This window comes from Dendropsophus ebraccatus, chromosome 9 (assembly GCF_027789765.1).
Source record: "Dendropsophus ebraccatus isolate aDenEbr1 chromosome 9, aDenEbr1.pat, whole genome shotgun sequence".
Taxonomy (NCBI): domain Eukaryota; kingdom Metazoa; phylum Chordata; class Amphibia; order Anura; family Hylidae; genus Dendropsophus; species Dendropsophus ebraccatus.
The window spans coordinates 6,547,871-6,574,929 of record NC_091462.1 but is presented as its reverse complement, the minus strand read 5'-3'; the positions used below and the strand labels follow the sequence as shown (position 1 = coordinate 6,574,929).

The 27,059-nt window shown below is 72.8% G+C and overlaps 1 protein-coding gene across 2 annotated transcripts in view; it reads right to left on the bottom strand.

Annotated features, from left to right (window-relative positions):
* Nucleotides 1-26,773, bottom strand: part of MRAS (muscle RAS oncogene homolog) — a 46,379-nt gene extending 19,606 nt beyond the window's left edge. The window contains exon 1 of one of the 2 annotated variants that reach the window (XM_069984809.1): nt 26,693-26,773. The gene's annotated coding sequence lies outside the window, so the exon portion shown is untranslated. Of the gene's footprint in view, nt 1-26,543; nt 26,577-26,692 lie in introns of those variants that run through there. The other variant, XM_069984810.1, reaches the window with a different exon arrangement.
* Nucleotides 26,774-27,059: the final 286 nt, after the last annotated feature.

Sequence of the window (27,059 nt, the reverse complement as noted above, 5' to 3'; positions counted from 1 at the left end):
CCGGAGAGGATTGTCCCGTCAGTAACTGCTTGGGCGAGCGCTGCTCCGAGATACAACATCACAGTGACTGAACCTCACATCAAGGGCCCAGCGCTCACTGTAACCTGCTGAATGAGGGCACTACAACTCCCATCCTGCTCACACACAGAGCGACATCAGGCATTCAGGATAAGTGGTGTGTTATATCCTACCAACCAGGGGCACTACAACTCCCATCCTGCTCACACACAGAGCGATATCAGGCATTCAGGATAAGTGGTGTGTTATATCCTACCAACCAGGGGCACTACAACTCCCATCCTGCTCACACAGAGAGCGATATCAGGCATTCAGGATAATGTTATAACCCGTCTGCACTGTCAGTCCCATGTAAATTACAGTAGTGTTCTCCCATCTGTGGCCGTGCAACTGTCATACAACTACAACTCCCAGCATGCTCTAAACCTTCTGGAAAGCAATGGCTTGTAGACTATTGCTTTAGATCCCTGTGCTGCTGGGAGTTGTAGTGTTACAGCCACAAATGGGATAACTCTGCCCTGGAGGGGGGCTGGGAGGCCTAGTGCGGCCGGCAGGCTGGGAGGCGTAGTGCGGGCGGCAGGCTGGGAGGCGTAGTGCGGGCGGCAGGCTGGGAGGCGTAGTGCGGGCGGCAGGATGGGAGGCGTAGTGCGGGCGGCAGGATGGGAGGCGTCGTGCGGGCGGCAGGATGGGAGGCGTAGTGCGGGCGGCAGGATGGGAGGCGTAGTGCGGGCGGCAGGATGGGAGGCCGTAGTGCGGGCGGCAGGATGGGAGGCGTAGTGCGGGCGGCAGGATGGGAGGCGGAGTGCGGGCGGCAGGATGGGAGGCGTAGTGCGGGCGGCAGGTGGGGAGGCGTAGTGCGGGCGGCAGGATGGGAGGCGTAGTGCGGGCGGCAGGATGGGAGGCGTAGTGCGGGCGGCAGGATGGGAGGCGTAGTGCGGGCGGCAGGATGGGAGGCGTAGTGCGGGCGGCAGGATGGGAGGCGTAGTGCGGGCGGCAGGATGGGGAGGCGTAGTGCGGGCGGCAGGATGGGAGGCGTAGTGCGGGCGGCCGGGATGGGAGGCGTAGTGCGGGCGGCAGGATGGGAGGCGTAGTACCGGGCGGCAGGATGGGAGGCGTAGTGCGGGCGGCAGGATGGGAGGCGTAGTGCGGGCGGGCAGGATGGGAGGCGTAGTGGCGGGCGGCAGGATGGGAGGCGTAGTGCGGGCGGCCTGTGGGGGCGTAGTGCGGGCGGCAGGATGGGAGGCGTAGTGCGGGCGGCAGGATGGGAGGCGTAGTGCGGGCGGCAGGATGGGAGGCGTAGTGCGGGCGGCAGGATGGGAGGCGTTAGTGCGGGCGGCAGGATGGGAGGCGTAGTGCGGGCGGCAGGATGGGAGGCGTAGTGCGGGCGGCAGGATGGGAGGCGTAGTGCGGGCGGCAGGATGGGAGGCGTAGTGCGGGCGGCAGGATGGGAGGCGTAGTGCGGGCGGCAGGATGGGAGGCGTAGTGCGGGCGGCAGGATGGGAGGCGTAGTGCGGGCGGCAGGATGGGAGGCGTAGTGCGGGCGGCAGGATGGGAGGCGTAGTGCGGGCGGCAGGATGGGAGGCGTAGTGCGGGCGGCAGGATGGGAGGCGTAGTGCGGGCGGCAGGATGGGAGGCGTAGTGCGGGCGGCAGGATGGGAGGCGTAGTGCGGGCGGCAGGATGGGAGGCGTAGTGCGGGCGGCAGGATGGGAGGCGTAGTGCGGGCGGCAGGATGGGAGGCGTAGTGCGGGCGGCAGGATGGGAGGCGTAGTGCGGGCGGCAGGATGGGAGGCGTAGTGCGGGCGGCAGGATGGGAGGCGTAGTGCGGGCGGCAGGATGGGAGGCGTAGTGCGGGCGGCAGGATGGGAGGCGTAGTGCGGGCGGCAGGATGGGAGGCGTATGGAGGGCGGCAGGATGGGAGGCGTAGTGCGGGCGGCAGGATGGGAGGCGTAGTGCGGGCGGCAGGATGGGAGGCGTAGTGCGGGCGGCAGGATGGGAGGCGTAGTGCGGGCGGCAGGATGGGAGGCGTAGTGCGGGCGGCAGGATGGGAGGCGTAGTGCGGGGCGGCAGGATGGGAGGCGTAGTGCGGGCGGCAGGATGGGAGGCGTAGTGCGGGCGGCAGGATGGGAGGCGTAGTGCGGGCGGCAGGATGGGAGGCGTAGTGCGGGCGGCAGGATGGGAGGCGTAGTGCGGGCGGCAGGATGGGAGGCGTAGTGCGGGCGGCAGGATGGGAGGCGTAGTGCGGGCGGCAGGATGGGAGGCGTAGTGCGGGCGGCAGGATGGGAGGCGTAGTGCGGGCGGCAGGATGGGGAGGCGTAGTGCGGGCGGCAGGATGGGAGGCGTAGTGCGGGCGGCAGGATGGGAGGCGTAGTGCGGGCGGCATGATGGGAGGCGTAGTGCGGCGGCAGGATGGGAGGCGTAGTGCGGGCGGCAGGATGGGAGGCGTAGTGCGGGCGGCAGGATGGGAGGCGTAGTGCGGGCGGCAGGATGGGAGGCGTAGTGCGGGCGGCGAGGATGGGAGGCGTAGTGCGGGCGGCAGGATGGGAGGCGTAGTGCGGGCGGCAGGATGGGAGGCGTAGTGCGGGCGGCAGGATGGGAGGCGTAGTGCGGGCGGCAGGATGGGAGGCGTAGTGCGGGCGGCAGGATGGGAGGCGTAGTGCGGGCGGCAGGATGGAGAGGCGTAGTGCGGGCGGCAGGATGGGAGGCGTAGTGCGGGCGGCAGGATGGGAGGCGTAGTGCGGGCGGCAGGATGGGAGGCGTAGTGCGGGCGGCAGGATGGGAGGCGTAGTGCGGGCGGCAGGATGGGAGGCGTAGTGCGGGCGGCAGGATGGGAGGCGTAGTGCGGGCGGCAGGATGGGAGGCGTAGTGCGGGCGGCAGGATGGGAGGCGTGGTGCGGGCGGCAGGATGGGAGGCGTAGTGCGGGCGGCAGGATGGGAGGCGTAGTGCGGGCGGCAGGATGGGAGGCGTAGTGCGGGCGGCAGGATGGGAGGCGTAGTGCGGGCGGCAGGATGGGAGGCGTAGTGCGGGCGGCAGGATGGGAGGCGTAGTGCGGGCGGCAGGATGGGAGGCGTAGTGCGGGCGGCAGGATGGGAGGCGTAGTGCGGGCGGCAGATGGGAGGCGTTGTGCGGGCGGCAGGATGGGAGGCGTAGTGCGGGCGGCAGGATGGGAGGCGTAGTGCGGGCGGCAGGATGGGAGGCGTAGTGCGGGCGCAGGATGGGAGGCGTAGTGCGGGCGGCAGGATGGGAGGCGTAGTGCGGGCGGCAGGATGGGAGGCGTAGTGCGGGCGGCAGGATGGGAGGCGTAGTGCGGGCGGCAGGATGGGAGGCGTAGTGCGGGCGGCAGGATGGGAGGCGTAGTGCGGGCGGCAGGATGGGAGGCGTAGTGCGGGCGGCAGGATGGGAGGCGTAGTGCGGGCGGCAGGATGGGAGGCGTAGTGCGGGCGGCAGGATGGGAGGCGTAGTGCGGGCGGCAGGATGGGAGGCGTAGTGCGGCGCGGCAGGATGGGAGGCGTAGTGCGGGCGGCAGGATGGGAGGCGTAGTGCGGGCGGCAGGATGGGAGGCGTAGTGCGGGCGGCAGGATGGGAGGCGTAGTGCGGGCGGCAGGATGGGAGGCGTAGTGCGGGCGGCAGGATGGGAGGCGTAGTGCGGGCGGCAGGATGGGAGGCGTAGTGCGGGCGGCAGGATGGGAGGCGTAGTGCGGGCGGCAGGATGGGAGGCGTAGTGCGGGCGGCAGGATGGGAGGCGTAGTGCGGGCGGCAGGATGGGAGGCGTAGTGCGGGCGGCAGGATGGGAGGCGTAGTGCGGGCGGCAGGATGGGAGGCGTAGTGCGGGCGGCAGGATGGGAGGCGTAGTGCGGGCGGCAGGATGGGAGGCGTAGTGCGGGCGGCAGGATGGGAGGCGTAGTGCGGGCGGCAGGATGGGAGGCGTAGTGCGGGCGGCAGGATGGGAGGCGTAGTGCGGGCGGCAGGATGGGAGGCGTAGTGCGGGCGGCAGGATGGGAGGCGTAGTGCGGGCGGCAGGATGGGAGGCGTAGTGCGGGCGGCAGGATGGGAGGCGTAGTGCGGGCGGCAGGATGGGAGGCGTAGTGCGGGCGGCAGGATGGGAGGCGTAGTGCGGGCGGCAGGATGGGAGGCGTAGTGCGGGCGGCAGGATGGGAGGCGTAGTGCGGGCGGCAGGATGGGAGGCGTAGTGCGGGCGGCAGGATGGGAGGCGTAGTGCGGGCGGCAGGATGGGAGGCGTAGTGCGGGCGGCAGGATGGGAGGCGTAGTGCGGGCGGCAGGAGGGGAGGCGTAGTGCGGGGCGGCAGGATGGGAGGCGTAGTGCGGGCGGCAGGATGGGAGGCGTAGTGCGGGCGGCAGGATGGGAGGCGTAGTGCGGGCGGCAGGATGGGAGGCGTAGTGCGGGCGGCAGGATGGGAGGCGTAGTGCGGAGCGGCAGGATGGGAGGCGTAGTGCGGGCGGCAGGATGGGAGGGCGTAGTGCGGGCAGGCAGGATGGGAGGCGTAGTGCGGGCGGCAGGATGGGAGGCGTAGTGCGGGGCGGCCAGGATGGGAGGCGTAGTGCGGGCGGCAGGATGGGAGGCGTAGTGCGGGCGGCAGATGGAGGCGTAGTGCGGGCGCAGGATGGGAGGCGTAGTGCGGGCGGCAGGATGGGAGGCGTAATGCGGGCGGCAGGATGGGAGGCGTAGTGCGGGGCGGCAGGATGGGAGGCGTAGTGCGGGCGGCAGGATGGGAGGGCGTAGTGCGGGGCGGCAGGATGGGAGGCGTAGTGCGGGGCGGCAGGATGGGAGGCGTAGTGCGGGCGGCAGGATGGGAGGCGTAGTGCGGGCGGGCAGGATGGGGAGGCGTAGTGCGGGGCGGCAGGATGGGAGGCGTAGTGCGGGGCGCAGGATGGGAGGGCGTAGTGCGAGGGCGGCAGGAATGGGGAGGCGTAGTGGCGGGGCGGCAGGATGGTAGGCGGAGAGTGCGGGCGGCAGGATGGGAGGCGTAGTGCGGGCGGCAGGATGGGAGGCGTAGTGCGGGCGGCAGGATGGGAGGCGTAGTGCGGGCGGCAGGATGGGAGGCGTAGTGCGGGCGGCAGGATGGGAGGCGTAGTGCGGGCGGCAGGATGGGAGGCGTAGTGCGGGCGGCAGGATGGGAGGCGTAGTCGCGCGGGCCGCCAGGATGGGAGGCGTAGTGCGGGCGGCAGGATGGGAGGCGTAGTGCGGGCGGCAGGATGGGAGGCGTAGTGCGGGCGGCAGGATGGGAGGCGTAGTGCGGGCGGCAGGATGGGAGGCGTAGTGCGGGCGGCAGGATGGGAGGCGTAGTGCGGGCGGCAGGATGGGAGGCGTATAGTGCGGGCGGCAGGATGGGAGGCGCTAGTGCGGGCGGCAGGATGGGAGGCGTAGTGCGGGCGGCAGGATGGGAGGCGTAGTGGGGCGGCAGGATGGGAGGCGTAGTGCGGGGCGGATGGATTGGGAGGCGTAGTAGCGGGCGGCAGATGGGAGAGCAGGTAGATCGGGCGGCAGGATGGGAGGCGTAGTGCGGGCGGCAGGATGGGAGGCGTAGTGCGGGCGGCAGGATGGGAGGCGTAGTGCGGGCGGCAGGATGGGAGGCGTAGTGCAGGGCGCAGGATGGGAGGTCTAGATGCGGGCGGCAGGATGGAGGCGTAGTGCGGGCGCAGGATGGGAGGCGTAGTGCGGGCGGCAGGATGGGAGGCGTTAGTGCGGGCGGCAGGCTGGGAGGCGTAGTGGCTGGGCGGCCAGGATGGAGGCGTTAGTGCGGGCAGGCAGGATGGGAGGCGTAGTGCGGGCGGCAGGATGGGAGGCGTAGTGCGGGCGGCAGGATGGGAGGCGTAGTGCGGGCGGCAGGATGGGAGGCGTAGTGCGGGCGGCAGGATGGGAGGCGTAGTGCGGGCGGCAGGATGGGAGGCGTAGTGCGGGCGGCAGGATGGGAGGCGTAGTGCGGGCGGCAGGATGGGAGGCGTAGTGCGGGCGGCAGGATGGGAGGCGTAGTGCGGGCGGCAGGATGGGAGGCGTAGTGCGGGCGGCAGGATGGGAGGCGGAGTGCGGGCGGCAGGATGGGAGGCGTAGTGCGGGCGGCAGGATGGGAGGCGTAGTGCGGGCGGCAGGATGGGAGGCGTAGTGCGGGCGGCAGGATGGGAGGCGTAGTGCGGGCGGCAGGATGGGAGGCGTAGTGCGGGCGGCAGGATGGGAGGCGTAGTGCGGGCGGCAGGATGGGAGGCGTAGTGCGGGCGGCAGGATGGGAGGCGTAGTGCGGGCGGCAGGATGGGAGGCGTAGTGCGGGCGGCAGGATGGGAGGCGTAGTGCGGGCGGCAGGATGGGAGGCGTAGTGCGGGCGGCAGGATGGGAGGCGTTGTGCGGGCGGCAGGATGGGAGGCGTTGTGCGGGCGGCAGGATGGGAGGCGTAGTGCGGGCGGCAGGATGGGAGGCGTAGTGCGGGCGGCAGGATGGGAGGCGTAGTGCGGGCGGCAGGATGGGAGGCGTAGTGCGGGCGGCAGGATGGGAGGCGTAGTGCGGGCGGCAGGATGGGAGGCGTAGTGCGGGCGGCAGGATGGGAGGCGTAGTGCGGGCGGCAGGATGGGAGGCGTAGTGCGGGCGGCAGGATGGGAGGCGTAGTGCGGGCGGCAGGATGGGAGGCGTAGTGCGGGCGGCAGGATGGGAGGCGTAGTGCGGGCGGCAGGATGGGAGGCGTAGTGCGGGCGGCAGGATGGGAGGCGTAGTGCGGGCGGCAGGATGGGAGGCGTAGTGCGGGCGGCAGGATGGGAGGCGTAGTGCGGGGCGCAGGATGGGAGGCGTAGTGCGGGCGGCAGGATGGGAGGCGTAGTGCGGGCGGCAGGATGGGAGGCGTAGTGCGGGCGGCAGGATGGGAGGCGTAGTGCGGGCGGCAGGATGGGAGGCGTAGTGCGGGCGGCAGGTTGGGAGGCGTAGTGCGGGCGGCAGGATGGGAGGCGTAGTGCGGGCGGCAGGATGGGAGGCGTAGTGCGGGCGGCAGGATGGGAGGCGTAGTGCGGGCGGCAGGATGGGAGGCGTAGTGCGGGCGGCAGGATGGGAGGCGTAGTGCGGGCGGCAGGATGGGAGGCGTAGTGCGGGGCGGCAGGAGGGGAGGCGTAGTGCGGGCGGCAGGATGGGAGGCGTAGTGCGGGCGGCAGGATGGGAGGCGTAGTGCGGGCGGCAGGATGGGAGGCGTAGTGCGGGCGGCAGGATGGGAGGCGTAGTGCGGGCGGCAGGATGGGAGGCGTAGTGCGGGCGGCAGGATGGGAGGCGTAGTGCGGGCGGCAGGATGGGAGGCGTAGTGCGGGCGGCAGGATGGGAGGCGTAGTGCGGGCGGCAGGATGGGAGGCGTAGTGCGGGCGGCAGGATGGGAGGCGTAGTGCGGGCGGCAGGATGGGAGGCGTAGTGCGGGCGGCAGGATGGGAGGCGTAGTGCGGGCGGCAGGATGGGAGGCGTAGTGCGGGCGGCAGGATGGGAGGCGTAGTGCGGGCGGCAGGATGGGAGGCGTAGTGCGGGCGGCAGGATGGGAGGCGTAGTGCGGGGCGGCAGGATGGGAGGCGTAGTGCGGGCGGCAGGATGGGAGGCGTAGTGCGGGCGGCAGGATGGGAGGCGTAGTGCGGGCGGCAGGATGGGAGGCGTAGTGCGGGCGGCAGGATGGGAGGCGTAGTGCGGGCGGCAGGATGGGAGGCGTAGTGCGGGCGGCAGGATGGGAGGCGTAGTGCGGGCGGCAGGATGGGAGGCGTAGTGCGGGCGGCAGGATGGGAGGCGTAGTGCGGGCGGCAGGATGGGAGGCGTAGTGCGGGCGGCAGGATGGGAGGCGTAGTGCGGGCGGCAGGATGGGAGGCGTAGTGCGGGCGGCAGGATGGGAGGCGTAGTGCGGGCGGCAGGATGGGAGGCGTAGTGCGGGCGGCAGGATGGGAGGCGTAGTGCGGGCGGCAGGATGGGAGGCGTAGTGCGGGCGGCAGGATGGGAGGCGTAGTGCGGGCGGCAGGATGGGAGGCGTAGTGCGGGCGGCAGGATGGGAGGCGTAGTGCGGGCGGCAGGATGGGAGGCGTAGTGCGGGCGGCAGGATGGGAGGCGTAGTGCGGGCGGCAGGATGGGAGGCGTAGTGCGGGCGGCAGGATGGGAGGCGTAGTGCGGGCGGCAGGATGGGAGGCGTAGTGCGGGCGGCAGGATGGGAGGCGTAGTGCGGGCGGCAGGATGGGAGGCGTAGTGCGGGCGGCAGGATGGGAGGCGTAGTGCGGGCGGCAGGATGGGAGGCGTAGTGCGGGCGGCAGGATGGGAGGCGTAGTGCGGGCGGCAGGATGGGAGGCGTAGTGCGGGCGGCAGGATGGGAGGCGTAGTGCGGGCGGCAGGATGGGAGGCGTAGTGCGGGCGGCAGGATGGGAGGCGTAGTGCGGGCGGCAGGATGGGAGGCGTAGTGCGGGCGGCAGGATGGGAGGCGTAGTGCGGGCGGCAGGATGGGAGGCGTAGTGCGGGCGGCAGGATGGGAGGCGTAGTGCGGGCGGCAGGATGGGAGGCGTAGTGCGGGCGGCAGGATGGGAGGCGTAGTGCGGGCGGCAGGATGGGAGGCGTAGTGCGGGCGGCAGGATGGGAGGCGTAGTGCGGGCGGCAGGATGGGAGGCGTAGTGCGGGCGGCAGGATGGGAGGCGTAGTGCGGGCGGCAGGATGGGAGGCGTAGTGCGGGCGGCAGGATGGGAGGCGTAGTGCGGGCGGCAGGATGGGAGGCGTAGTGCGGGCGGCAGGATGGGAGGCGTAGTGCGGGCGGCAGGATGGGAGGCGTAGTGCGGGCGGCAGGATGGGAGGCGTAGTGCGGGCGGCAGGATGGGAGGCGTAGTGCGGGCGGCAGGATGGGAGGCGTAGTGCGGGCGGCAGGATGGGAGGCGTAGTGCGGGCGGCAGGATGGGAGGCGTAGTGCGGGCGGCAGGATGGGAGGCGTAGTGCGGGCGGCAGGATGGGAGGCGTAGTGCGGGCGGCAGGATGGGAGGCGTAGTGCGGGCGGCAGGATGGGAGGCGTAGTGCGGGCGGCAGGATGGGAGGCGTAGTGCGGGCGGCAGGATGGGAGGCGTAGTGCGGGCGGCAGGATGGGAGGCGTAGTGCGGGCGGCAGGATGGGAGGCGTAGTGCGGGCGGCAGGATGGGAGGCGTAGTGCGGGCGGCAGGATGGGAGGCGTAGTGCGGGCGGCAGGATGGGAGGCGTAGGTGCGGGCGGCAGGATGGGAGGCGTAGGTGCGGGCGGCAGGATGGGAGGCGTAGGTGCGGGCGGCAGGATGGGAGGCGTAGGTGCGGGCGCAGGATGGGAGGCGTGGTGCGGGCGGCAGGATGGGAGGCGTGGTGCGGGCGGCAGGATGGGAGGCGTAGTTCGGGCGGCAGGATGGGAGGCGTAGTGCGGGCGGCAGGATGGGAGGCGTAGTGCGGGCGGCAGGATGGGAGGCGTAGTGCGGGCGGCAGGATGGGAGGCGTGGTGCGGGCGGCAGGATGGGAGGCGTGGTGCGGGCGGCAGGATGGGAGGCGTGGTGCGGGCGGCAGGATGGGAGGCGTGGTGCGGGCGGCAGGATGGGAGGCGTGGTGCGGGCGGCAGGATGGGAGGCGTGGTGCGGGCGGCAGGATGGGAGGCGTAGTGCGGGCGGCAGGATGGGAGGCGTGGTGCGGGCGGCAGGATGGGAGGCGTGGTGCGGGCGGCAGGATGGGAGGCGTGGTGCGGGCGGCAGGATGGGAGGCGTGGTGCGGGCGGCAGGATGGAGGCGTGGTGCGGGCGGCAGGATGGGAGGCGTAGTGCGGGCGGCAGGATGGGAGGCGTGGTGCGGGCGGCAGGATGGGAGGCGTGGTGCGGGCGGCAGGATGGGAGGCGTGGTGCGGGCGGCAGGATGGGAGGCGTGGTGCGGGCGGCAGGATGGGAGGCGTGGTGCGGGCGGCAGGATGGGAGGCGTGGTGCGGGCGGCAGGATGGGAGGCGTAGTGCGGGCGGCAGGATGGGAGGCGTGGTGCGGGCGGCAGGATGGGAGGCGTGGTGCGGGCGGCAGGATGGGAGGCGTGGTGCGGGCGGCAGGATGGGAGGCGGGGGGCGGGCGGCAGGATGGGAGGCGTGGTGCGGGCGGCAGGATGGGAGGCGTGGTGCGGGCGGCAGGATGGGAGGCGTGGTGCGGGCGGCAGGATGGGAGGCGTGGTGCGGGCGGCAGGATGGGAGGCGTAGTGCGGGCGGCAGGATGGGAGGCGTAGTGCGGGCGGCAGGATGGGAGGCGTAGTGCGGGCGGCAGGATGGGAGGCGTGGTGCGGGCGGCAGGATGGGAGGCGTGGTGCGGGCGGCAGGATGGGAGGCGTGGTGCGGGGCGGCAGGATGGGAGGCGTGGTGCGGGCGGCAGGATGGGAGGCGTGGTGCGGGCGGCAGGATGGGAGGCGTGGTGCGGGCGGCAGGATGGGAGGCGTGGTGCGGGCGGCAGGATGGGAGGCGTGGTGCGGGCGGCAGGATGGGAGGCGTGGTGCGGGCGGCAGGATGGGAGGCGTGGTGCGGGCGGCAGGATGGGAGGCGTGGTGCGGGCGGCAGGATGGGAGGCGTTGTGCGGGCGGCAGGATGGGAGGCGTTGTGCGGGCGGCAGGATGGGAGGCGTGGTGCGGGCGGCAGGATGGGAGGCGTGGTGCGGGCGGCAGGATGGGAGGCGTCGTGCGGGCGGCAGGATGGGAGGCGTGGTGCGGGCGGCAGGATGGGAGGCGTGGTGCGGGCGGCAGGATGGGAGGCGTGGTGCGGGCGGCAGGATGGGAGGCGTGGTGCGGGCGGCAGGATGGGAGGCGTGGTGCGGGCGGCAGGATGGGAGGCGTGGTGCGGGCGGCAGGATGGGAGGCGTGGTGCGGGCGGCAGGATGGGAGGCGTGGTGCGGGGCGGCAGGATGGGAGGCGTGGTGCGGGCGGCAGGATGGGAGGCGTGGTGCGGGCGGCAGGATGGGAGGCGTGGTGCGGGCGGCAGGATGGGAGGCGTGGTGCGGGCGGCAGGATGGGAGGCGTGGTGCGGGCGGCAGGATGGGAGGCGTGGTGCGGGCGGCAGGATGGGAGGCGTGGTGCGGGCGGCAGGATGGGAGGCGTGGTGCGGGCGGCAGGATGGGAGGCGTGGTGCGGGCGGCAGGATGGGAGGCGTGGTGCGGGCGGCAGGATGGGAGGCGTGGTGCGGGCGGCAGGATGGGAGGCGTGGTGCGGGCGGCAGGATGGGAGGCGTGGTGCGGGCGGCAGGATGGGAGGCGTGGTGCGGGCGGCAGGATGGGAGGCGTGGTGCGGGCGGCAGGATGGGAGGCGTGGTGCGGGCGGCAGGATGGGAGGCGTGGTGCGGGCGGCAGGATGGGAGGCGTGGTGCGGGCGGCAGGATGGGAGGCGTGGTGCGGGCGGCAGGATGGGAGGCGTGGTGCGGGCGGCAGGATGGGGAGGCGTGGTGCGGGCGGCAGGATGGGAGGCGTGGTGCGGGCGGCAGGATGGGAGGCGTGGTGCGGGCGGCAGGATGGGAGGCGTGGTGCGGGCGGCAGGATGGGAGGCGTGGTGCGGGCGGCAGGATGGGAGGCGTGGTGCGGGCGGCAGGATGGGAGGCGTGGTGCGGGCGGCAGGATGGGAGGCGTGGTGCGGGCGGCAGGATGGGAGGCGTGGTGCGGGCGGCAGGATGGGAGGCGTGGTGCGGGCGGCAGGATGGGAGGCGTGGTGCGGGCGGCAGGATGGGAGGCGTGGTGCGGGCGGCAGGATGGGAGGCGTGGTGCGGGCGGCAGGATGGGAGGCGTGGTGCGGGCGGCAGGATGGGAGGCGTGGTGCGGGCGGCAGGATGGGAGGCGTGGTGCGGGCGGCAGGATGGGAGGCGTGGTGCGGGCGGCAGGATGGGAGGCGTGGTGCGGGCGGCAGGATGGGAGGCGTGGTGCGGGCGGCAGGATGGGAGGCGTGGTGCGGGCGCTGGATGGGAGGCGTGGCTGTTGGGCGGCAGGATGGGAGGCGTGGTGCGGGCGGCAGGATGGGAGGCGTGGTGCGGGCGGCAGGATGGGAGCCCGTGGTGCGGGCGGCAGGATGGGAGGCGTGGTGCGGGCGGCAGGAGGGAGGCGTGGTGCGGGCGGCAGGATGGGAGGCGTGGTGCGGGCGGCAGGATGGGAGGCGTGGTGCGGGCGGCAGGATGGAGGCGTAGTGCGGGCGGCAGGATGGGAGGCGTGGTGCGGGCGGCAGGATGGGAGGCGTGGTGCGGGCGGCAGGATGGGAGGCGTGGTGCGGGCGGCAGGATGGGAGGCGTGGTGCGGGCGGCAGGATGGGAGGCGTGGTGCGGGCGGCAGGATGGGAGGCGTGGTGCGGGCGGCAGGATGGGAGGCGTGGTGCGGGCGGCAGGATGGGAGGCGTGGTGCGGGCGGCAGGATGGGAGGCGTGGTGCGGGCGGCAGGATGGGAGGCGTGGTGCGGGCGGCAGGATGGGAGGCGTGGTGCGGGCGGCAGGATGGGAGGCGTGGTGCGGGCGGCAGGATGGGAGGCGTGGTGCGGGCGGCAGGATGGGAGGCGTGGGTGCGGGCGGCAGGATGGGAGGCGTGGTGCGGGCGGCAGGATGGGAGGCGTGGTGCGGGCGGCAGGATGGGAGGCGTGGTGCGGGCGGCAGGATGGGAGGCGTGGTGCGGGCGGCAGGATGGGAGGCGTGGTGCGGGCGGCAGGATGGGAGGCGTGGTGCGGGCGGCAGGATGGGAGGCGTGGTGCGGGCGGCAGGATGGGAGGCGTGGTGCGGGCGGCAGGATGGGAGGCGTGGTGCGGGCGGCAGGATGGGAGGCGTGGTGCGGGCGGCAGGATGGGAGGCGTGGTGCGGGCGGCAGGATGGGAGGCGTGGTGCGGGCGGCAGGATGGGAGGCGTGGTGCGGGCGGCAGGATGGGAGGCGTGGTGCGGGCGGCAGGATGGGAGGCGTGGTGCGGGCGGCAGGATGGGAGGGCGTGGTGCGGGCGGCAGGATGGGAGGCGTGGTGCGGGCGGCAGGATGGGAGGCGTGGTGCGGGCGGCAGGATGGGAGGCGTGGTGCGGGCGGCAGGATGGGAGGCGTGGTGCGGGCGGCAGGATGGGAGGCGTGGTGCGGGCGGCAGGATGGGAGGCGTGGTGCGGGCGGCAGGATGGGAGGCGTGGTGCGGGCGGCAGGATGGGAGGCGTGGTGCGGGCGGCAGGATGGGAGGCGTGGTGCGGGCGGCAGGATGGGAGGCGTGGTGCGGGCGGCAGGATGGGAGGCGTGGTGCGGGCGGCAGGATGGGAGGCGTGGTGCGGGCGGCAGGATGGGAGGCGTGGTGCGGGCGGCAGGATGGGAGGCGTGGTGCGGGCGGCAGGATGGGAGGCGTGGTGCGGGCGGCAGGATGGGAGGCGTGGTGCGGGCGGCAGGATGGGAGGCGTGGTGCGGGCGGCAGGATGGGAGGCGTGGTGCGGGCGGCAGGATGGGAGGCGTGGTGCGGGCGGCAGGATGGGAGGCGTGGTGCGGGCGGCAGGATGGGAGGCGTGGTGCGGGCGGCAGGATGGGAGGCGTGGTGCGGGCGGCAGGATGGGAGGCGTGGTGCGGGCGGCAGGATGGGAGGCGTGGTGCGGGCGGCAGGATGGGAGGCGTGGTGCGGGCGGCAGGATGGGAGGCGTGGTGCGGGCGGCAGGATGGGAGGCGTGGTGCGGGCGGCAGGATGGGAGGCGTGGTGCGGGCGGCAGGATGGGAGGCGTGGTGCGGGCGGCAGGATGGGAGGCGTGGTGCGGGCGGCAGGATGGGAGGCGTGGTGCGGGCGGCAGGATGGGAGGCGTGGTGCGGGCGGCAGGATGGGAGGCGTGGTGCGGGCGGCAGGATGGGAGGCGTGGTGCGGGCGGCAGGATGGGAGGCGTGGTGCGGGCGGCAGGATGGGAGGCGTGGTGCGGGCGGCAGGATGGGAGGCGTGGTGCGGGCGGCAGGATGGGAGGCGTGGTGCGGGCGGCAGGATGGGAGGCGTGGTGCGGGCGGCAGGATGGGAGGCGTGGTGCGGGCGGCAGGATGGGAGGCGTGGTGCGGGCGGCAGGATGGGAGGCGTGGTGCGGGCGGCAGGATGGGAGGCGTGGTGCGGGCGGCAGGATGGGAGGCGTGGTGCGGGCGGCAGGATGGGAGGCGTGGTGCGGGCGGCAGGATGGGAGGCGTGGTGCGGGCGGCAGGATGGGAGGCGTGGTGCGGGCGGCAGGATGGGAGGCGTGGTGCGGGCGGCAGGATGGGAGGCGTGGTGCGGGCGGCAGGATGGGAGGCGTGGTGCGGGCGGCAGGATGGGAGGCGTGGTGCGGGCGGCAGGATGGGAGGCGTGGTGCGGGCGGCAGGATGGGAGGCGTGGTGCGGGCGGCAGGATGGGAGGCGTAGTGCGGGCGGCAGGATGGGAGGCGTGGTGCGGGCGGCAGGATGGGAGGCGTGGTGCGGGCGGCAGGATGGGAGGCGTGGTGCGGGCGGCAGGATGGGAGGCGTGGTGCGGGCGGCAGGATGGGAGGCGTGGTGCGGGCGGCAGGATGGGAGGCGTGGTGCGGGCGGCAGGATGGGAGGCGTCGTGCGGGCGGCAGGATGGGAGGCGTCGTGCGGGCGGCAGGATGGGAGGCGTGGTGCGGGCGGCAGGATGGGAGGCGTGGTGCGGGCGGCAGGATGGGAGGCGTGGTGCGGGCGGCAGGATGGGAGGCGTGGTGCGGGCGGCAGGATGGGAGGCGTGGTGCGGGCGGCAGGATGGGAGGCGTGGTGCGGGCGGCAGGATGGGAGGCGTTGTGCGGGCGGCAGGATGGGAGGCGTGGTGCGGGCGGCAGGATGGGAGGCGTGGTGCGGGCGGCAGGATGGGAGGCGTGGTGCGGGCGGCAGGAGGGGAGGCGTGGTGCGGGCGGCAGGATGGGAGGCGTGGTGCGGGCGGCAGGATGGGAGGCGTGGTGCGGGCGGCAGGATGGGAGGCGTGGTGCGGGCGGCAGGATGGGAGGCGTGGTGCGGGCGGCAGGATGGGAGGCGTGGTGCGGGCGGCAGGATGGGAGGCGTGGTGCGGGCGGCAGGATGGGAGGCGTGGTGCGGGCGGCAGGATGGGAGGCGTGGTGCGGGCGGCAGGATGGGAGGCGTGGTGCGGGCGGCAGGATGGGAGGCGTGGTGCGGGCGGCAGGATGGGAGGCGTGGTGCGGGCGGCAGGATGGGAGGCGTGGTGCGGGCGGCAGGATGGGAGGCGTGGTGCGGGCGGCAGGATGGGAGGGGTCGTGCGGGCGGCAGGATGGGAGGCGTGGTGCGGGCGGCAGGATGGGAGGCGTGGTGCGGGCGGCAGGATGGGAGGCGTGGTGCGGGCGGCAGGATGGGAGGCGTGGTGCGGGCGGCAGGATGGGAGGCGTGGTGCGGGCGGCAGGATGGGAGGCGTGGTGCGGGCGGCAGGATGGGAGGCGTAGTGCGGGCGGCAGGATGGGAGGCGTAGTGCGGGCGGCAGGATGGGAGGCGTAGTGCGGGCGGCAGGATGGGAGGCGTAGTGCGGGCGGCAGGATGGGAGGCGTAGTGCGGGCGGCAGGATGGGAGGCGTAGTGCGGGCGGCAGGATGGGAGGCGTAGTGCGGGCGGCAGGATGGGAGGCGTAGTGCGGGCGGCAGGATGGGAGGCGTAGTGCGGGCGGCAGGATGGGAGGCGTAGTGCGGGCGGCAGGATGGGAGGCGTAGTGCGGGCGGCAGGATGGGAGGCGTAGTGCGGGCGGCAGGATGGGAGGCGTAGTGCGGGCGGCAGGATGGGAGGCGTAGTGCGGGCGGCAGGATGGGAGGCGTAGTGCGGGCGGCAGGATGGGAGGCGTAGTGCGGGCGGCAGGATGGGAGGCGTAGTGCGGGCGGCAGGATGGGAGGCGTAGTGCGGGCGGCAGGATGGGAGGCGTAGTGCGGGCGGCAGGATGGGAGGCGTAGTGCGGGCGGCAGGATGGGAGGCGTAGTGCGGGCGGCAGGATGGGAGGCGTAGTGCGGGCGGCAGGATGGGAGGCGTAGTGCGGGCGGCAGGATGGGAGGCGTCGTGCGGGCGGCAGGATGGGAGGCGTAGTGCGGGCGGCAGGATGGGAGGCGTAGTGCGGGCGGCAGGATGGGAGGCGTAGTGCGGGCGGCAGGATGGGAGGCGTAGTGCGGGCGGCAGGATGGGAGGCGTAGTGCGGGCGGCAGGATGGGAGGCGTAGTGCGGGCGGCAGGATGGGAGGCGTAGTGCGGGCGGCAGGATGGGAGGCGTAGTGCGGGCGGCAGGATGGGAGGCGTAGTGCGGGCGGCAGGATGGGAGGCGTAGTGCGGGCGGCAGGATGGGAGGCGTAGTGCGGGCGGCAGGATGGGAGGCGTAGTGCGGGCGGCAGGATGGGAGGCGTAGTGCGGGCGGCAGGATGGGAGGCGTAGTGCGGGCGGCAGGATGGGAGGCGTAGTGCGGGCGGCAGGATGGGAGGCGTAGTGCGGGCGGCAGGATGGGAGGCGTAGTGCGGGCGGCAGGATGGGAGGCGTAGTGCGGGCGGCAGGATGGGAGGCGTAGTGCGGGCGGCAGGATGGGAGGCGTAGTGCGGGCGGCAGGATGGGAGGCGTAGTGCGGGCGGCAGGATGGGAGGCGTAGTGCGGGCGGCAGGATGGGAGGCGTAGTGCGGGCGGCAGGATGGGAGGCGTAGTGCGGGCGGCAGGATGGGAGGCGTAGTGCGGGCGGCAGGATGGGAGGCGTAGTGCGGGCGGCAGGATGGGAGGCGTAGTGCGGGCGGCAGGATGGGAGGCGTAGTGCGGGCGGCAGGATGGGAGGCGTAGTGCGGGCGGCAGGATGGGAGGCGTAGTGCGGGCGGCAGGATGGGAGGCGTAGTGCGGGCGGCAGGATGGGAGGCGTAGTGCGGGCGGCAGGATGGGAGGCGTAGTGCGGGCGGCAGGATGGGAGGCGTAGTGCGGGCGGCAGGATGGGAGGCGTAGTGCGGGCGGCAGGATGGGAGGCGTAGTGCGGGCGGCAGGATGGGAGGCGTAGTGCGGGCGGCAGGATGGGAGGCGTCGTGCGGGCGGCAGGATGGGAGGCGTAGTGCGGGCGGCAGGATGGGAGGCGTAGTGCGGGCGGCAGGATGGGAGGCGTAGTGCGGGCGGCAGGATGGGAGGCGTAGTGCGGGCGGCAGGATGGGAGGCGTAGTGCGGGCGGCAGGATGGGAGGCGTAGTGCGGGCGGCAGGATGGGAGGCGTAGTGCGGGCGGCAGGATGGGAGGCGTAGTGCGGGCGGCAGGATGGGAGGCGTAGTGCGGGCGGCAGGATGGGAGGGCGTAGTGCGGGCGGCAGGATGGGAGGCGTAGTGCGGGCGGCAGGATGGGAGGCGTAGTGCGGGCGGCAGGATGGGAGGCGTAGTGCGGGCGGCAGGATGGGAGGCGTAGTGCGGGCGGCAGGATGGGAGGCGTAGTGCGGGCGGCAGGATGGGAGGCGTAGTGCGGGCGGCAGGATGGGAGGCGTAGTGCGTAGTGCGGGCGGCAGGATGGGAGGCGTAGTGCGGGCGGCAGGATGGGAGGCGTAGTGCGGGCGGCAGGATGGGAGGCGTAGTGCGGGCGGCAGGATGGGAGGCGTAGTGCGGGCGGCAGGATGGGAGGCGTAGTGCGGGCGGCAGGATGGGAGGCGTAGTGCGGGCGGCAGGATGGGAGGCGTAGTGCGGGCGGCAGGATGGGAGGCGTAGTGCGTGCGGCAGGATGGGAGGCGTAGTGCGGGCGGCAGGATGGGAGGCGTAGTGCGGGCGGCAGGATGGGAGGCGTAGTGCGGGCGGCAGGATGGGAGGCGTAGTGCGGGCGGCAGGATGGGAGGCGTAGTGCGGGCGGCAGGATGGGAGGCGTAGTGCGGGCGGCAGGATGGGAGGCGTAGTGCGGGCGGCAGGATGGGAGGCGTAGTGCGGGCGGCAGGATGGGAGGCGTAGTGCGGGCGGCAGGATGGGAGGCGTAGTGCGGGCGGCAGGATGGGAGGCGTAGTGCGGGCGGCAGGATGGGAGGCGTAGTGCGGGCGGCAGGATGGGAGGCGTAGTGCGGGCGGCAGGATGGGAGGCGTAGTGCGGGCGGCAGGATGGGAGGCGTAGTGCGGGCGGCAGGATGGGAGGCGTAGTGCGGGCGGCAGGATGGGAGGCGTAGTGCGGGCGGCAGGATGGGAGGCGTAGTGCGGGCGGCAGGATGGGAGGCGTAGTGCGGGCGGCAGGATGGGAGGCGTAGTGCGGGCGGCAGGATGGGAGGCGTAGTGCGGGCGGCAGGATGGGAGGCGTAGTGCGGGCGGCAGGATGGGAGGCGTAGTGCGGGCGGCAGGATGGGAGGCGTAGTGCGGGCGGCAGGATGGGAGGCGTAGTGCGGGCGGCAGGATGGGAGGCGTAGTGCGGGCGGCAGGATGGGAGGCGTAGTGCGGGCGGCAGGATGGGAGGCGTAGTGCGGGCGGCAGGATGGGAGGCGTAGTGCGGGCGGCAGGATGGGAGGCGTAGTGCGGGCGGCAGGATGGGAGGGCGTAGTGCGGGCGGCAGGATGGGAGGCGTAGTGCGGGCGGCAGGATGGGAGGCGTAGTGCGGGCGGCAGGATGGGAGGCGTAGTGCGGGCGGCAGGATGGGAGGCGTAGTGCGGGCGGCAGGATGGGAGGCGTAGTGCGGGCGGCAGGATGGGAGGCGTAGTGCGGGCGGCAGGATGGGAGGCGTAGTGCGGGCGGCAGGATGGGAGGCGTAGTGCGGGCGCGAGGATGGGAGGCGTAGTGCGGGCGGCAGGATGGGAGGCGTAGTGCGGGCGGCAGGATGGGAGGCGTAGTGCGGGCGGCAGGATGGGAGGCGTAGTGCGGGCGGCAGGATGGGAGGCGTAGTGCGGGCGGCAGGATGGGAGGCGTAGTGCGGGCGGCAGGATGGGAGGCGTAGTGCGGGCGGCAGGATGGGAGGCGTAGTGCGGGCGGCAGGATGGAGGCGTAGTGCGGGCGGCAGGATGGGAGGCGTAGTGCGGGCGGCAGGATGGGAGGCGTAGTGCGGGCGGCAGGATGGGAGGCGTAGTGCGGGCGGCAGGATGGGAGGCGTAGTGCGGGCGGCAGGATGGGAGGCGTAGTGCGGGCGGCAGGATGGGAGGCGTAGTGCGGGCGGCAGGATGGGAGGCGTAGTGCGGGCGGCAGGATGGGAGGCGTAGTGCGGGCGGCAGGATGGGAGGCGTAGTGCGGGCGGCAGGATGGGAGGCGTAGTGCGGGCGGCAGGATGGGAGGCGTAGTGCGGGCGGCAGGATGGGAGGCGTAGTGCGGGCGGCAGGATGGGAGGCGTAGTGCGGGCGGCAGGATGGGAGGCGTAGTGCGGGCGGCAGGATGGGAGGCGTAGTGCGGGCGGCAGGATGGGAGGCGTAGTGCGGGCGGCAGGATGGGAGGCGTAGTGCGGGCGGCAGGATGGGAGGCGTAGTGCGGGCGGCAGGATGGGAGGCGTAGTGCGGGCGGCAGGATGGGAGGCGTAGTGCGGGCGGCAGGATGGGAGGCGTAGTGCGGGCGGCAGGATGGGAGGCGTAGTGCGGGCGGCAGGATGGGAGGCGTAGTGCGGGCGGCAGGATGGGAGGCGTAGTGCGGGCGGCAGGATGGGAGGCGTAGTGCGGGCGGCAGGATGGGAGGCGTAGTGCGGGCGGCAGGATGGGAGGCGTAGTGCGGGCGGCAGGATGGGAGGCGTAGTGCGGGCGGCAGGATGGGAGGCGTAGTGCGGGCGGCAGGATGGGAGGCGTAGTGCGGGCGGCAGGATGGGAGGCGTAGTGCGGGCGGCAGGATGGGAGGCGTAGTGCGGGCGGCAGGATGGGAGGCGTAGTGCGGGCGGCAGGATGGGAGGCGTAGTGCGGGCGGCAGGATGGGAGGGCGTAGTGCGGGCGGCAGGATGGGAGGCGTAGTGCGGGCGGCAGGATGGGAGGCGTAGTGCGGGCGGCAGGATGGGAGGCGTAGTGCGGGCGGCAGGATGGGAGGCGTAGTGCGGGCGGCAGGATGGGAGGCGTAGTGCGGGCGGCAGGATGGGAGGCGTAGTGCGGGCGGCAGGATGGGAGGCGTAGTGCGGGCGGCAGGATGGGAGGCGTAGTGCGGGCGGCAGGATGGGAGGCGTAGTGCGGGCGGCAGGATGGGAGGCGTAGTGCGGGCGGCAGGATGGGAGGCGTAGTGCGGGCGGCAGGATGGGAGGCGTAGTGCGGGCGGCAGGATGGGAGGCGTAGTGCGGGCGGCAGGATGGGAGGCGTAGTGCGGGCGGCAGGATGGGAGGCGTAGTGCGGGCGGCAGGATGGGAGGCGTAGTGCGGGCTGCAGGATGGGAGGCGTAGTGCGGGCGGCAGGATGGGAGGCGTAGTGCGGGCGGCAGGATGGGAGGCGTAGTGCGGGCGGCAGGATGGGAGGCGTAGTGCGGGCGGCAGGATGGGAGGCGTAGTGCGGGCGGCAGGATGGGAGGCGTAGTGCGGGCGGCAGGATGGGAGGCGTAGTGCGGGCGGCAGGATGGGAGGCGTAGTGCGGGCGGCAGGATGGGAGGCGTAGTGCGGGCGGCAGGATGGGAGGCGTAGTGCGGGCGGCAGGATGGGAGGCGTAGTGCGGGCGGCAGGATGGGAGGCGTAGTGCGGGGCGGCAGGATGGGAGGCGTAGTGCGGGCGGCAGGATGGGAGGCGTAGTGCGGGCGGCAGGATGGGAGGCGTAGTGCGGGCGGCAGGATGGGAGGCGTAGTGCGGGCGGCAGGATGGGAGGCGTAGTGCGGGCGGCAGGATGGGAGGCGTAGTGCGGGCGGCAGGATGGGAGGCGTAGTGCGGGCGGCAGGATGGGAGGCGTAGTGCGGGCGGCAGGATGGGAGGCGTAGTGCGGGCGGCAGGATGGGAGGCGTAGTGCGGGCGGCAGGATGGGAGGCGTAGTGCGGGCGGCAGGATGGGAGGCGTAGTGCGGGCGGCAGGATGGGAGGCGTAGTGCGGGCGGCAGGATGGGAGGCGTAGTGCGGGCGGCAGGATGGGAGGCGTAGTGCGGGCGGCAGGATGGGAGGCGTAGTGCGGGCGGCAGGATGGGAGGCGTAGTGCGGGCGGCAGGATGGGAGGCGTAGTGCGGGCGGCAGGATGGGAGGCGTAGTGCGGGCGGCAGGATGGGAGGCGTAGTGCGGGCGGCAGGATGGGAGGCGTAGTGCGGGCGGCAGGATGGGAGGCGTAGTGCGGGCGGCAGGATGGGAGGCGTAGTGCGGGCGGCAGGATGGGAGGCGTAGTGCGGGCGGCAGGATGGGAGGCGTAGTGCGGGCGGCAGGATGGGAGGCGTAGTGCGGGCGGCAGGATGGGAGGCGTAGTGCGGGCGGCAGGATGGGAGGCGTAGTGCGGGCGGCAGGCTGGGAGGCGTAGTGCGGGCGGCAGGATGGGAGGCGTAGTGCGGGCGGCAGGATGGGAGGCGTAGTGCGGGCGGCAGGATGGGAGGCGTAGTGCGGGCGGCAGGATGGGAGGCGTAGTGCGGGCGGCAGGATGGGAGGCGTAGTGCGGGCGGCAGGATGGGAGGCGTAGTGCGGGCGGCAGGATGGGAGGCGTAGTGCGGGCGGCAGGATGGGAGGCGTAGTGCGGGCGGCAGGATGGGAGGCGTAGTGCGGGCGGCAGGATGGGAGGCGTAGTGCGGGCGGCAGGATGGGAGGCGTAGTGCGGGCGGCAGGATGGGAGGCGTAGTGCGGGCGGCAGGATGGGAGGCGTAGTGCGGGCGGCAGGATGGGAGGCGTAGTGCGGGCGGCAGGATGGGAGGCGTAGTGCGGGCGGCAGGATGGGAGGCGTAGTGCGGGCGGCAGGATGGGAGGCGTAGTGCGGGCGGCAGGATGGGAGGCGTAGTGCGGGCGGCAGGATGGGAGGCGTAGTGCGGGCGGCAGGATGGGAGGCGTAGTGCGGGCGGCAGGATGGGAGGCGTAGTGCGGGCGGCAGGATGGGAGGCGTAGTGCGGGCGGCAGGATGGGAGGCGTGGTGCGGGCGGCAGGATGGGAGGCGTAGTGCGGGGCGGCAGGATGGGAGGCGTTGTTGGGGCGGCAGGATGGGAGGCGTAGTGCGGGCGGCAGGATGGGAGGCGTAGTGCGGGCGGCAGGATGGGAGGCGTAGTGCGGGCGGCAGGATGGGAGGCGTAGTGCGGAGGCGGCAGGATGGGAGGCGTAGTGCGGGCGGCAGGATGGGAGGCGTAGTGCGGGCGGCAGGATGGGAGGCGTAGTGCGGGCGGCAGGATGGGAGGCGTAGTGCGGGCGGCAGGATTGGAGGCGTAGTGCGGGCGGCAGGATGGGAGGCGTTAGTGCGGGAAGGCAGGATGGGAGGCGTAGTGCGGGCGGCAGGATGGGAGGCGTAGTGCGGGCGGCAGGATGGGAGGCGTAGTGCGGGACGCAGGATGGGAGGCGTTAGTGCGGGCGGCAGGATGGGGAGCGTAGTGCGGGGCGCAGGATGGGAGGCGTAGTGCGGCCGCAGGATGGGAGGCGTAGTGCGGGCGGCAGGATGGGAGGCGTAGTGCGGGCGGCAGGATGGGAGGCGTAGTGCGGGCGGCAGGATGGGAGGCGTAGTGCGGGCGGCAGGATGGGAGGCGTAGTGCGGGCGGCAGGATGGGAGGCGTAGTGCGGGCGGCAGGATGGGAGGCGTAGTGCGGGCGGCAGGATGGGAGGCGTAGTGCGGGCGGCAGGATGGGAGGCGTAGTGCGGGCGGCAGGATGGGAGGCGTAGTGCGGGCGGCAGGATGGGAGGCGTAGTGCGGGCGGCAGGATGGGAGGCGTAGTGCGGGCGGCAGGATGGGAGGCGTAGTGCGGGCGGCAGGATGGGAGGCGTAGTGCGGCGCGGCAGGATGGGAGGCGTAGTGCGGGCGGCAGGATGGGAGGCGTAGTGCGGGCGGCAGGATGGGAGGCGTAGTGCGCGCGGCAGGATGGGAGGCGTAGTGCGGGCGGCAGGATGGGAGGCGTAGTGCGGGCGGCAGGATGGGAGGCGTAGTGCGGGCGGCAGGATGGGAGGCGTAGTGCGGGCGGCAGGATGGGAGGCGTAGTGCGGGCGGCAGGATGGGAGGCGTAGTGCGGGCGGCAGGATGGGAGGCGTAGTGCGCGCGGCAGGATGGGAGGCGTAGTGCGCGCGGCAGGATGGGAGGCGTAGTGCGCGCGGCAGGATGGGAGGCGTAGTGCGCGCGGCAGGATGGGAGGCGTAGTGCGCGCGGCAGGATGGGAGGCGTAGTGCGCGCGGCAGGATGGGAGGCGTAGTGCGCGCGGCAGGATGGGAGGCGTAGTGCGCGCGGCAGGATGGGAGGCGGAGTGCGCGCGGGCAGGATGGGAGGCGTAGTGCGCGCGGCAGGATGGGAGGCGTAGTGCGCGCGGCAGGATGGGAGGCGTAGTGCGCGCGGCAGGATGGGAGGCGTAGTGCGCGCGGCAGGATGGGAGGCGTAGTGCGCGCGGCAGGATGGGAGGCGTAGTGCGCGCGGCAGGATGGGAGGCGTAGTGCGCGCGGCAGGATGGGAGGCGTAGTGCGCGCGGCAGGATGGGAGGCGTAGTGCGCGCGGCAGGATGGGAGGCGTAGTGCGGGCGGCAGGATGGGAGGCGTAGTGCGGGCGGCAGGATGGGAGGCGTAGTGCGGGCGGCAGGATGGGAGGCGTAGTGCGGGCGGCAGGATGGGAGGCGTAGTGCGGGCGGCAGGATGGGAGGCGGTAGTGCGCGCGGCAGGATGGGAGGCGTAGTGCGCGCGGCAGGATGGGAGGCGTTGTGCGGGCGGCAGGATGGGAGGCGTAGTGCGGGCGGCAGGATGGGAGGCGTAGTGCGGGCGGCAGGATGGGAGGCGTAGTGCGGCGGCAGGATGGGAGCGTAGTGCGGCGGGCAGGATGGGAGGCGTAGTGACGGGCGGCAGGATGGGAGGCGTAGTGCGGGCGGCAGGATGGGAGGCGTAGTGCGGCGGCAGGATGGGAGGCGTAGTGCGCGCGCAGGATGGGAGGCGTAAGTGCGGCCGGCAGGATGGGAGGCGTAGTGCGGGCGGCAGGATGGGAGGCGTAGTGCGGGCGGCAGGATGGGAGGCGTAGTGCGCGCGGCAGGATGGGAGGCGTAGTGCGCGCGGCAGGATGGGAGGCGTAGTGCGCGCGGCAGGATGGGAGGCGTAGTGCGCGCGGCAGGATGGGAGGCGTAGTGCGCGCGGCAGGATGGGAGGCGTAGTGCGCGCCGCAGGATGGGAGGCGTAGTGCGCGCGGCAGGATGGGAGGCGTAGTGCGCGCGGCAGGATGGGAGGCGTAGTGCGCGCGGCAGGATGGGAGGCGTAGTGCGGGCGGCAGGATGGGAGGCGTAGTGCGCGCGGCAGGATGGGAGGCGTAGTGCGCGCGGCAGGATGGGAGGCGTAGTGCGCGCGGCAGGATGGGAGGCGTAGTGCGCGCGGCAGGATGGGAGGCGTAGTGCGCGCGGCAGGATGGGAGGCGTAGTGCGCGCGGCAGGATGGGAGGCGTAGTGCGCGCGGCAGGATGGGAGGCGTAGTGCGCGCGGCAGGATGGGAGGCGTAGTGCGCGCGGCAGGATGGGAGGCGTAGTGCGCGCGGCAGGATGGGAGGCGTAGTGCGCGCGGCAGGATGGGAGGCGTAGTGCGCGACGGCAGGATGGGAGGCGTAGTGCGCGCGGCAGGATGGGAGGCGTAGTGCGCGCGGCAGGATGGGAGGCGTAGTGCGCGCGGCAGGATGGGAGGCGTAGTGCGCGCGGCAGGATGGGAGGCGTAGTGGCGCGCGGCAGGATGGGAGGAGTAGTGCGCGCGGCAGGATGGGAGGCGTAGTGCGCGCGGCAGGATGGGAGGCGTAGTGCGCGCGGCAGGATGGGAGGCGTAAGTGCGCGCGGCAGGATGGGAGGCGTAGTGCGCGCGGCAGGATGGGAGGCGTAGTGCGCGCGGCAGGATGGGAGGCGTAGTGCGCGCGGCCAGGATGGGAGGCGTAGTGCGCGCGGCAGGATGGGAGGCGTAGTGCGCGCGGCAGGATGGGAGGCGTAGTGCGCGAGGCAGGCAGGATGGGAGGCGTAGTGCGCGCGGCAGGATGGGAGGCGTAGTGCGCGCGGCAGGATGGGAGGCGTAGTGCGCGCGGCAGGATGGGAGGCGTAGTGCGCGCGGCAGGATGGGAGGCGTAGGTGCGCGCCGGCAGGATGGGAGGCGTAGTGCGCGCGGCAGGATGGGAGGCGTAGTGCGCGCGGCAGGATGGGAGGCGTAGTGCGCGCGGCAGGATGGGAGGCGTAGTGCGCGCGGCAGGATGGGAGGCGTAGTGCGCGCGGCAGGATGGGAGGCGTAGTGCGCGCGGCAGGATGGGAGGCGTAGTGCGCGCGGCAGGATGGGAGGCGTAGTGCGCGCGGCAGGATGGGAGGCGTAGTGCGCGCGGCAGGATGGGAGGCGTAGTGCGCGCGGCAGGATGGGAGGCGTAGTGCGCGCGGCAGGATGGGAGGCGTAGTGCGCGCGGCAGGATGGGAGGCGTAGTGCGCGCGGCAGGATGGGAGGCGTAGTGCGCGCGCGGCAGGATGGGAGGCGTAGTGCGCGCGGCAGGATGGGAGGCGTAGTGCGCGCGGCAGGATGGGAGGCGTAGTGCGCGCGGCAGGATGGGAGGCGTAGTGCGCGCGGCAGGATGGGAGGCGTAGTGCGCGCGGCAGGATGGGAGGCGTAGTGCGCGCGGCAGGATGGGAGGCGTAGAGCGCAGCGGCAGGATGGGAGGCGTAGTGCGCGCGGCAGGATGGGAGGCGTAGTGCGCGCGGCAGGATGGGAGGCGTAGTGCTCGCGGCAGGATGGGAGGCGTAGTGCGCGCGGCAGGATGGGAGGCGTAGTGCGCGCGGCAGGATGGGAGGCGTAGTGCGCGCGGCAGGATGGGAGGCGTAGTGCGCGCGGCAGGATGGGAGGCGTAGTGCGGGCGGCAGGATGGGAGGCGTAGTGCGGACGGCAGGATGGGAGGCGTAGTGCGGACGGCAGGATGGGAGGCGTAGTGCGGGCGGCAGGATGGGAGGCGTAGTGCGGGCGGCAGGATGGGAGGCGTAGTGCGGGCGGCAGGATGGGAGGCGTAGTGCGGACGGCAGGCTGGGAGGCGTAGTGCGGACGGCAGGCTGGGAGGTGTAGTGCGCACGGCAGGATGGGAGGCGTAGTGCGGACGGCAGGATGGGAGGTGTAGTGCGGGCGGCAGGACACGTTGCGGTTCATTCATACAAGTTGCTGACACCTTTGGAAGGTGAAATGTACAGGAAAAAACTTCAAGATTCAAGAATTCTTAACCCTTTGGGATCTATGCTGTTAACCCCTGCGTGCCTGGACAGGAGGAACCCTCACATCCTGAGCTCCGAGAAGTTCTTACTATTTAGCATTGGCCACCTCTCCTCCTTCTACTCCCCTGCAGACCCCCAGATACCCCCCTTCCCCCCTGTGCTGATGGGGTTAATGCTGCTGGAGATCATTATAGATAGGGGGTCTGTGTGCCCGCCCCTCCCCCGGGGGTACTCACCAGGTGCCCCTCACTTCATGCTGTGCCCGCCCCTCCCCCGGGGTACTCACCAGGTGCCACTCACTTCATGCTGTGCCCGCCCCTCCCCCGGGGGTACTCACCAGGTGCCCCTCACTTCATGCTGTGCCCGCCCCTCCCCTGGGGTACTCACCAGGTGCCCCTCACTTCATGCTGTGCCCGCCCCTCCCCCGGGGTACTCACCAGGTGCCCTCACTTCATGCTGTGCCCGCCCCTGCCCCGGGGTACTCACCAGGTGCCCCTCAGTTCTTGCTGTGCCCGCCCCTCCCCCGGGGTACTCACCAGGTGCCCCTCAGTTCTTGCTGTGCCCGCCCCTCCCCCGGGGTACTCACCAGGTGCCCTCACTTCATGCTGTGCCCGCCCCGGGTTCCGGGCTGCCTCCTGCCCCGCTGCCTCCTGCTCACAGCCCGGGCTAACCATTCTTTATATTGCAACAGCTGATGCTAAAAATAGCATGTGCCGGGGGGAGGCGCTGTCCCCGGGACCCCCTCTGCCCCGATACCCCCCATTATTTATCCCTCTTCTAGCATAAAATAATATTACATTTCATTATAATTCATTATGAAGATTTTTTTAAACTTGTCCAATAGATTTAGACACTCAAAGATTAAAATCTAGAGTTCTCCCCCCCCCCCCTTCTGGACACAATGGACTCTTCCACAAGCTGTGCCCTCAGAACGCTGCTCTTAAGGTGGTCCG